At 41.2% G+C, this 11,207-nt stretch overlaps 1 pseudogene; it reads left to right on the top strand.

Moving 5' to 3' along the window:
- Positions 1-8,329: 8,329 nt before the first annotated feature.
- LOC112426760 (keratin, type I cytoskeletal 18 pseudogene) lies at positions 8,330-10,530 on the top strand (annotated as a pseudogene).
- Positions 10,531-11,207: the final 677 nt, after the last annotated feature.

The raw sequence follows: 11,207 nt of genomic DNA, 5'->3' as shown, positions 1-11,207 counted from the left end.
GTTCCAAGAGGGTGGACCAAGAACAAGCATTCTAAGGGAGAAGAAATGGAAGCTGCCAATCTTCATAAAAGCTAGACTCAGAACTGCCACAGTATCCAGTACTTAGCCATATTTTATTGGTTAAGCTGTCACAGCACCAGTGAGATTCAAGGGTTGAGAAAATAAGTTTCATTCTGAAAGGGGAGTGATCAAGAATATGGAATCATCTTTAATCCACCACAAAATGGGAAAAAGGAAAAACAAATACAGACTACTTTGGTACAACTTCTTTTGTTTGTGAATGAGTAGAAGAATCCAACACTACACCAATGGTTAAGCAAAGCTCAAGGTGAAGATTCTAAACTGATTCCTGCACAGTTCAGAGACAGAAAACCTGGCCTTTTCCTGGTTGTCTAGTAAGACTTGGGTGCTCCAAAGAAGGGATTTATGTTCTCTCTTTATAAATCATTTGAGATAGCCTAAGTGAAGAACACAAACCAGTTGGACATATACCAGCTAACACCCTGCCCACTTGTTTTAGCCAATGCTAATTAGGGAAAAAAGTTTCCTGGGAAAACAGTCACAATTTTAGCTAAAAAAGAAAAAGAAAGAGTTACAAACTTGTATTTATAATATCATCCCAATTATGTTTTACTCGTGTGTAGTAAGTTGAAGCATGTTAAACAAATTTTATGGGAAGCCACTGTTTTGGGCTGAGCTCCTGCATTAGACTCCTATAGACTAGACCAAATCAAAATGGAGTCACTTGTGCTAAGTGGCACATAATCAAATTGAAACTTTAAGCATTAGGAGATATACCTAATGTAAACAATGAGTTAATGGGTGCAGCACACCAACATGGCACATGTATACTTATGCAACAAACCTACATGTTGTGCACATGTACCCTAGAACTTAAAGTGTAATGAAAAAAAAAAAAAAAGAAAGAAAGAAAGAAAGAAAAAAGAATTCCCTGGCTTACCAAGCCAAAAAAAGAAAGCAGGTAGATCACCAAACAGACTAGATTTTTTCCTGAAAACAAGATGCTCAAAACAACCAATTGGAATGGGCCCAGACAATCTGATTCAGTGTAATAGGGAAGTCCCTTCTGCTTTAACCCTTATAAGATAGGTAAAATGAAGTAATGAGATGTTAACCAATCTGCTTTTTCTAGTGTGTTGTTTCCTTGTTCCCATCTTAAAAAACCCAGCTCCTCTGTCATACCCGGCAGAATACATGGTCTATTTTATACAAAATGCTGTCCAGATCTAGGATGTCAAATAAAAGTTAATTAGGTCTTTAGGTTAAACTTGTAATTTTGTCTTTTGGCAGGTATTGGGCATTTGTTGCAATAGTATATGAAAACTCAAATTTGTTATCTTCTGCTGCTTTTAGACGAAGCTTCTTGTGCATACTTGGAGGATGAGTTTTCAGGTATTATATGTCAAGACTGGAACCGCCTTAGCTCCTGGTAGGTTAAATGGTCTGTGCTGGGTCTAAGGGCCTAGAATCTGGCCATTTCAAAGAGAAAGGTGTTTAGGTGAGTTTTTAAATACTGTGATTCAAATGAACAGGAAATAAAGGCTGAGTATTTCTCAGGGTTGAAGGAGAGTGTGGCTGATTTGGGATGAACAAATCAGCAATTAGAAGAGTAGAGGAATTCCTCAGGAATGTGAGGAAAGAAGAAGAAGGTTGCCGGTACCTTCAATGAGACAGCCTAGATGGCAAGTTTAAGTGTTCTTGTCTTAGTCTGTTTCATGTTGCCAGAAAAGAATACCTAAATCTGGGAAATTTATGAAGAAAAGGGGTTTATTTAGCTCATGGTTCTATAGGTTGGGAAGTTCAAGGGCATGGTCCTGGTTTCTGGTGGGGACTCTCCTGCTGAGTCACAACATGACAGAGACAGTCAAAGAGAAGTAAACACGTTGGAAGAGCTAAAACCCAAAGGGCATCCCGGCTTTCTAACAACGCACTGTCTCAAGAGTTAATCTATTCCCAAGAGAACTAATCTACCTTCACAGAGTAAGAACTCATTGTCAAGAGAACAACGCTAAGACATTCATGAGGAATCCATCCCCTGTGATCCAAACACCTGCCACTAGTCCCCACCTCCCACCACCACCACCACCACACGGGGCTCGAATTTCAACATGAGTCTTGGTGGGACAAACCAAACCATAGAAGTGCTTGAAAGGCAAGCTGGAGGTGTCAGGACCTCCACACGCAGGTGCATGGGAGGGCCTCTGAAGGCAGAACACTAAGCTCAGTGGATTTGGGAACCACAACAGGTCCCCATGTGGAATGGGGCAAGGGGACTAGGAGGTGCAGTCTCCAATTCACTAGATAAACCGAAGAACAGAGGTCTACCCTAACTTCTTGGATTGTAGAAATGCTGCCAATCTGTCCTAGCCTAAGAAAGGAGGAGGAAGGCACTAAAAATAACTAAGAGTAAAGTGCAACATAATAAACAAGAATGCAGTCAATGAAATTTGATTGTACCCATTGTTAAGAAATGTGACACAGTGGCTCACACCTATAATCCTAGCACTTTGAGAGGCTAAAACAGGAGGATCACTTGAGCCCAGTAGTTTGAGACCAGCCTAGGCAACATAGTGAGACCCTGTCTCTACAAAAAATTTAAAAATTAGCCAGGCATGGTATGGTGGCTTTCACCTGAGGTCCCAGCTACTCAGGAGGCTGAGGCGGGAGGATCCCTTGAGCTCGGGAGATTGAGGCTGCAGTGAGCCATGCATTCCAGCCTGGGTGACAGAGCAGGACTCTTGTCAAAAAAAAAAAAAAAAAAAAAGAGAAAGAGAAAACAGAGAGGGAAAAAGGAAGGAAAGAAGGAAGGAAGAAAGGAAGGAAGGGAGGAGAAAAGAGAGAAAGAGAAAGAAAAGAAAGAGAGAAAGAAAAGAAAGAAAGAAAGAAAGAAAGAGAAAGAAAAGAAAGAAAGAAAGAAAGAAAGAAAGAAAGAAAGAAAGAAAGAAAGAAAGAAAGAAAGAAAGAAAAGAAAGGAAGGAAGGAAGGAATAAAGAAAGAAAGAAAGAAAGAGAAAAAAAGAGAGAAAGACGAAGGGAGGGGATGGGAGGGGAGGGGAGAAGGAAGGAAGACAGAAAGAAAGAAAGAGAGAGAGGGAGGGAGAGAGGGAAGGAAGGAAGGGAAAAAATAAAGAAAGGAAAGAAAGAAAGAGGAAGGAGGAAGGAAGGAAGGAAGAAAGGAAGGAAGGAAGGGGGGGGGAGGGGAAGGGAGGGGAAGAGAGGGGAAGGGAGGGGAGGGAAGGGGAGGGAAGGAAAAGGGAAGGGAGGGATTAAATTAGATTACTATTTTTTTTTTTTTTTGAGACAGAGTCTCACTCTGTTGCCCAGACTGGGGTGCAGTGGCGCAGTCTCAGCTCACTGCAAACTCTGCCTCCCAGACTCAAGCAATTCTCGTGCTTCAGTCTCCCGAGTAGCTGGGATTATAGGCGTGAGCTACTATGACCGCCTAATTTTTGTATTTTTTGTAGAGATGGGGGGTCTCACCATGTTGACCAGGCTGTTCTCAAACTCCTGACCTCAAGTGATCCGCCCGCCTCGGCCTCCCAAAGTCCCGGGATTACAGGCATGAGCCACTGTCCTTGGCCGAGATTACATTAAAGAGCAATTTAGACCTATTTTCTCCCTCTCTCACAATTTCTCTCTCATACACACACAAAGAAAACATGCTATAACTTAACAATTGTTATTTATATGCCGTTAAATTATGGCTGGCATTGTTTAATTTTTCGAGTCTTTTTCTTGCAGTGAATATGCATTAACTTCAAAATTGCAAAATATACACAGGAAAAAAGAGCATAATTAGATGACAAGCCAAAACCCAAAGTATATTCTACTTTCCAGCAGTTCCTCTTGATCTGTAATAAGACACATGGCTCCAAGCAAAATCCAAGGCATGAGTTTATATGGTCAAAAGCAGAGCAAGAAGATTGAAGCAAAAATAGTTCTCCTAAGTAGAGAAGAACTAGCTGCCTAGTGTTTACACATGCTGGCATAAACCGCCTAACAGCTCTTACTTTAGCACACTTACTATCTATTTTCACTATTTCCAAAAGGTAGGAGATTACTCTGCAGTGGATTCTAGGAATGTGTCTTTACTCTCATTTCAGTGAAATTAAGCTTTCTAATGTTGCTCCAGAATAAAAGAACAAATAAAACAATATTTCAAAACAGTATCCATTTTACTTTCACGTGTCTGGATGAAGTGAGTTCTAGAGGGAGGTGAGAAGGAGAAGGCAACTAGAGAGCAGGAATAGTCAAGACACTGTTTTCAAAAAATAATAACTAAAAGAAAAAGTATGAGAAAGGATGTCACTTTCATGAGAGTGGTATTTCTAACGTATGTCATACTAGAAACCCCCAAAATATACATTTCTTTCTCTAAGACTCAAGGAGTGACAAACAGAAATGATGTGGAAGAAATACACACTCTCTTTCATCAAGCAGTTTAAGGTTGAGACATATGGAATGGGACCAAGGCAGAAAAACATGACATGACACAGTGACTTCCAAGTTCATCAACTGTCTCTTTAAAATATTGCATAAAAACCCAGCTACTCGGGAGGCTGAGACAGGAGAATCCCTTGAACCCAGGAGGCGGAGGTTGCAGTAAGCCAAGATGGCGCTACTGCACTCCAGCCTGGGCAACAGAGCGAGACTCTGTCTCAAAAATATATATATATTGCGTCAAGAAACTGAATAGGGTGTGTGTGTGTGTGTGTGTGTGTGTGTGTGTGTGAAGGGGGTAGAGAAAAAGAGAGAGATTGATTTTTAGGACTCAGCTCATATGATTGTCAGACTGATGTATCTAAAATCTGCAGAGTAGTCCAGCAGGCTGGAGAACCAGGGAAGAGCTGATGTTGCGGCTTGAATCCAAAGGCAGTCTCCAGGCAGAATGTCTTCCTCCTCGGGGAACCTAATTTCCTTTAAGACCTTCAACTGTTTAGATTAAGTCCACCCACATTGTGGATAGTGCTCTGCTTCACTCAAACTCTACCAATTTAGAAGTTAATCACATTTTTAAAATACCTTCATTGCAACATCTAGATTGGTGTTTGTTCAAACATCTGGGCACCATAGCCTGGCCAATCTGACACATAAAATTAACCATCTTGAAACCCAAACACTGGAAAAAAACAGAGAGAACTCAGGAAAAAAAGTAAAAGATGACTCCATCAGATGATTAAGGGCTGTCATAATGGATGTAATTTTTCTAAACAGACTACTCATTAACAGAATTCAGAGCATCAATTTGAATGTAGTTACTCTACAGTGGTTGGAAGTCAACCTCCCTGGTTAAAGAAAAAGGTATCAGATTTCATCTGTTTCTCTGAATCAGGTGAATGTTTCAAAGTACCTTGTCTCCAAGTCAATTTTCACTATGACATTGCTTTTCAGAAAGCACTATTGATTCCTATGGCTATCTTGTGGTTGATGCAATAAATCTAAATTATTCCTGGGTCTCAAGTGAGACTCTCATCATCTGGCCACCACACTTAACCTTATTTCCTTTAATTCCCCAGCTGCAACTTCAGCTACAATCAACATGTCTCTTCCTTCTTCTACAGACTCTATACTAGTCATGCTGTGTAGCTTTTATTTTCTTTTAGTCCACAACGACTTCCCCATTTTTCTCTGCCTACTCACCAAGCATAACTATCCTTCACAGATCAAATTAAGTTCTATCTAATCTATCAAATCAAGTTCATCTATGAATTCATCTCTGACTACTCTAGCCAACCTTCCTGGTTAAGGAGAAAAGGATCAAATTCCATCTGTTTTTACCAACAAGCCTTTCTTTACTGAATACTTTATAATATAATAAAGTAACATAATATCATTGATACTAGTGTAATAAATTCAATTCCATTAATTTTTTTGAAAATTTTGCTGATATAAGGAAGAGAAACAATAAACATTGTTCTAAGGAACTGCATCATTGTCCAAATGATTTATACTTATATAAGCATAAAATTTTATTTTCAGTAAAAATATTTATTGAACCTCTCAATAAATAAAACTAATTATATATAGTTATATATAATATATAAAATATTATTATATTGAGGGGGTGTGTGTGTGTGTGTGTGTGTGTATGTGTGTGTATAATATATACCAAGGCTAGGCTTTTGAGATAAATATATACTGGGCTAGGCTCTTGAGATAAATTAAGAAATACAATCACAATCTGGTAGGGAAGAAGAAACAAACCAAAGATCAAGCTTATTTTCAATATATCATGATACCTGTGTAGCAGATACATGAGCAAAGTACTAAGAAACCACCTAATGCAGCTGCATTGTTTCAAAGCTGAAAATACTGAGCTCATAAAGAGCATGTATATTTAGGTAGTGGAATCTGGGACTGGACTCCAAGCTGTTCATTGCTTGCTTCAATCTAATTAAAGTCTACAAAGAGAAAATTATCTACAGAGAAAAGGTTTACTCAATAGCATAGCAAATCAGCACAGCTCTGGATTTCATCTGAAAAACATCTCACCACGCTCTCAAGACCTCAGGCCAGGAATATGTTTTGGTTTTTTTTTTTTCTGGTTATAGAGAAATGGCCCAGCCGGGGAGTGGTAGCACATTAATCTCACCATTAAGGCTCTGACATTGCTGAGGTCTTTACCACCAGTGAGTAGCAATTATTTTTGTAGTAGAGGTCCATGTACAGAGAATTGATTCTCCAGTGCATATGAATATCCCCTATTAGCCCCACTTGATAAGTGGGAGCTGTGCTTTCGCCTGCCGTGGAAGGCTATGATTGCCCAATCGAACACTCTCTCTTCATGCATAAACATCACTCCTGCTATCACTAATGGGAAAGGGTTCCACAGGGCTGTGGAAAATAGAGCCCACAGTCTTTTGATAAATCTGTCAAATGTGACATGTTCTATGTGAAGAGCAGCACCACGGCTGATTAAATGAGCAACCCAGTGTACAGTACAATAATGTGTCAAAGCACTTCAGTGCAGATAGCTGTTTGCAGTTCTGGGAGAAATTCAGGACTTAAAATAAGAGTCATTAGCAGGAACCCAGGTAAAAATGTCCACACTGCCAACATCACAGACCTCTCTCATTAATATGCCCTTCACCTCCCTTCCCTCCCTTACCTTGTTTTGGTCACTTTCCTAGGACCAAATATGTACACCTGGACAAGGAATTCTGTGGTACTGAGGTGACAGGCTGGAGACAAGAACACAGCTTACCTGTCATCTGTGTGGATGCAGCACAGGCCTACGACCTCTCTCTTTCTGTCCTTCAACATAGTGGCCACAGGACATGTTGTGCCCGGCAAAATTCTCACCAATCAAAGCTTTCCCTTGATGGTCCCTGGTCTTCCTTCTGCATTCATGCACCCAAGACCCTCACACCGCTCCACAAGTCCCATCCAGTGTCTACCAGGATCCCCCCGGAGCTCCCACCTCTCCATCATCTGCCTTGGGGCATGCAAGGAGTTTCTAAATTCAGTAGAATAAAGGCTATAGTGTTATCCCTCTTTTTTGTATTTTAAGTAATTTGATAAAAATCTTACATGAATTGGTTGAAAGCAGGCCGATCCTTAGAACAATAAAATTAGCAGATCCCATCTTATGCTGATGAAATGGACTTGTAAATGTCAGCTAAGGGTAACACTAAGAAATAAGTGTACCTGGAGGCTAATTGTTACCAGAAATAACAGTTTAGCATTAGCCATGATAAAATGAAATTATTGTATGAAAATTTCCAAATTGGAGAATATTTTTTAAAATAGGTCAATTCATTCAGATACCTGGAAGAATACTTTTCACTTAATAATTATAAATAAGAGTATTAAGCACCTACCACATATTTAGCATTGTGCTAAGTGTATTGCCTCATATCAGTCTCACAACAGCATCCTGAACTGTGTAGCACCCTTGTGTATACTTTATAAATAAAAAAATCTATAATTAAAAGTGTAATTTGCCTGAGATCCCACAGATAATAAATGATGGAGCTGGGATTTGAAGTCAGGCTTATCTGACTTAATCATGTCTGGGGCTGATGGCTAAACAATATTGTTTCTCATGAGCCAATTTATGTCCATGAGCCCAAAACAAAGGTATCGCGTTCTTCTAAAGTCAGTTGCCCTACAGGGCTCTTTGATGGTCTAAGTGTCTAATTGGTAATACCAGTGCTTGCATTTTTTTCTTTTTTAAGGTTAAAAAAAAAAAAAAAAAAAAAAAAAAAAAAAAAAAGCTTCCTTTCATATTGTGTGTCCAGAATGCTAGAATCTTCTCTGAGTATTTGCTCAAACATGTAAGGAGATTAAACTCCATTTTAAGAATAGTAATGGCTTTGTTTATAACTATTCTTACAGCCTACCTCCACAGGTAAGGTTAAAATTGACATCCGAGTAACTTACAACATTCGAATTTCTTTTTAATAAACAATGAAAAATATTCTCCCTTTAGTCTGATCACATAATTTAATCATGAGCTAACTTTGGTACTAAAGGTGATTGGAACGCTCATCTTTGAACCAAAGGAGCAGGAGGAAACTCACTGAATTAAGTTTGATTATCAGAAACATGTGATCAACTACAGTTGATCATCAATTCTAGTAACCCAGATTTTAGAAAAATGCTTTCTATGAGTTACAATTTCATGTTACAACTTTTATAGTCAATACACACTGCTCTCGATTTGTGGAAGAACTGTGTATCTTCTACAAAATAACTGAGCATAGCATTTATCATGTTACCCAGTGTCCATTCCATAAAGATACAAATGACAGATCCCTTCCAGAATTTATTGCAATTGTCTTTCCAGAATAACTTGTAGCCTCCATAATTACTCTTCAATAAATACCATCTAACCCACTGGATTTCCTGTATTGTTTTTGTGCCAAGACTATATTGTGCTTTGTCCTTTGTGAAACATGGAGCCCAATATAATCTTATCAATAGCAACTAACCAATCATGAGTTCCTGTCAAATTTCTGCTGTTTCTCTAAATGATTTTTGATATATCTACTTTTTTTTTCTTTTTAATGTTTATCTTTAGTGTCCAACTCTATTTATTGTTTAGTTTCATAAATTGTTGCTTATATTACATGAGTAAAGTCAATAGATAACTGTAAATTAGATAGATGAATGGATAGCTATACACATTTACATAACATACATAAATAAATACATACACTCGGTCGTTGGCAAAGCCTGAGTCCTCTCCTCTCGCTCTCTACTTACTCCTCCCCCAACCCTGGAGAGCATGAACTTCACCACTGGCTCCACCTTCTCGACCAACTACTAGTCCCTGGGCCCAGCTATGGGTCCAGCCAGTCAGCAGGGCAGCCAGCATCTATGCAGGCACTGGGGGCTCTGGTTCCTGGATATCCGTGTCCTGCTCCACCAGCCTCCAGGATGGCATGGGGTCTGGGGGCCTGGCCATGGGGATGGCTGAGGGTCTGGCAGGAATGGGAGGCATCCAGAACAAAAAGGAGACCATGCAAAGCCTGAATGACCACCTGGCCTCCTATTTGGACAGAGTGAGGAGCCTGGAGACTGCGAACCAGAAGCTGGAGAGCAAAACCCGGGAGCGCCTGGAGAAGAAGGGACCCCAGTTCAGAGACTGGAGCCTTTACTTCAAGACCATCAAGGATCTGAGGGCTCAGATCTTCACAAATACTGTGGACAATGTCCGCATCTTTCTGCAGATCAACGGTGCCCGTCTTGCTGCTGATGACTTTAGAGTCAAGTGTGAGACAGAGTTGGCCATGTGCCAGTTTGTGGAGAGCAACATTCATGGGCTCCTCAAGGTCATTGATGACACCAATGTCACTCGGCTGCGACTGGAGGCAGAGATCGAGGCTCTCAAGGAGGAGCTGTTCTTCCTGGAGAAGAACCACGGAGAGGAAGTAAAATGCCTACAAGCCCAGATTGCCAGCTCTGGGTTGACTATGGAGGTAGATGCCTCCACATCTCAGGACCTCGCCAAGATCATAGCAGACATCCTGACCCGATATGACAAGCTGGCTTGGAAAAACCGAGAAGAGATGGACAAGTACTTGTCTCAGCAGATTGAGGAGAGCACCACAGTGGTCACCATGCAGTCTGCCAAGGTTGGAGCTGCTGAGATGACACTCATGGAGCTGAGACGTACAGTCCAGTCCTTGGAGATCGACCTGGACTTGATGAGAAATCTGAAGACCAGCTTGGAGAACAGGCTGAGGGAGGTGGAGGCCTGCTACGCCCTGCAGATGGAGCAGCTCAACGGGATCCTGTTGCACCTGGAGTCAGAGCTGGCACAGACCCAGGCAGAGGGACAGCTCACCAGGCCCAGAAGTACAAGGCCCTGCTGAACATCAAGGGCAAGCTGGAGGCTGAGATCGCCACCAACTGCCTCCTGCTGGAAGATGGCAAGGGCTTTAATCTTAGTGATACCCTGGACAGCAGCAACTCCATGCAAACCATCCAGAAGACCACCACCAGCCAGATAGTGGATGGCAAAGTGGTGTCTGAGACCAATGACACCAAAGTTGTGAGACATTAAGCCAGCAAAAGCAGAGTACCCTTTGGGGACCAGGAGGCCAATAAAAAGTTCAGAGATAAATATAGATATAGACATATAGATATAGATACACACACACATACACACACACACACACACAGAGGTGGTACAGTAGAATGAAATTGAAGATGGGGACTTAGATTCTAATTCAAGATGGCTAACTAGAGACATCAGACATCCACCCTCTCCAGAAAGAAGAACCAAAATTATGAATAGACAATCATACCTCAAATAGAATATCTAGTAAAGAACACCAGAATTCAACAAAAAACCCACATGAAACATCTGAGGCACTGAAGGGGAAGGAAGCAAGTGACCACTCAACCAAGGTTGGCCAAGAGCCCCAGGGGCCTCAATATTGCAGAGTAAGAGTTAGCAAGACAGCTTTGTTGCCCCACATGCCTGCCATGGACTCCTGCCATCTGAACTGCAGGAGAGCTCTTCTACCCATATGTACAGTGATCCAAGTAAGAGTGGCAGTTTGGAGACCCTGCGAGGTCATTGCAGCAGACAGGAAACTCACACTGGGCCACTTATTCCCCACCCCGATACTTGAACAGGTGTGAGAGGGTGCCATTTGGGGAGTGCAGCCATCATGGGACTTCATCTTGCCCTGAGAACAACAGCCCCCATATCTCCGTACCCCGGGAGCTCTCACT

The sequence above is a fragment of the Macaca nemestrina genome, chromosome 5, assembly GCF_043159975.1.
Source record: "Macaca nemestrina isolate mMacNem1 chromosome 5, mMacNem.hap1, whole genome shotgun sequence".
Classification (NCBI taxonomy): Eukaryota; Metazoa; Chordata; class Mammalia; order Primates; family Cercopithecidae; genus Macaca; species Macaca nemestrina.
Note: the sequence above shows the minus strand (reverse complement) of the source record. Positions and strands in the feature narration are given on the sequence as shown.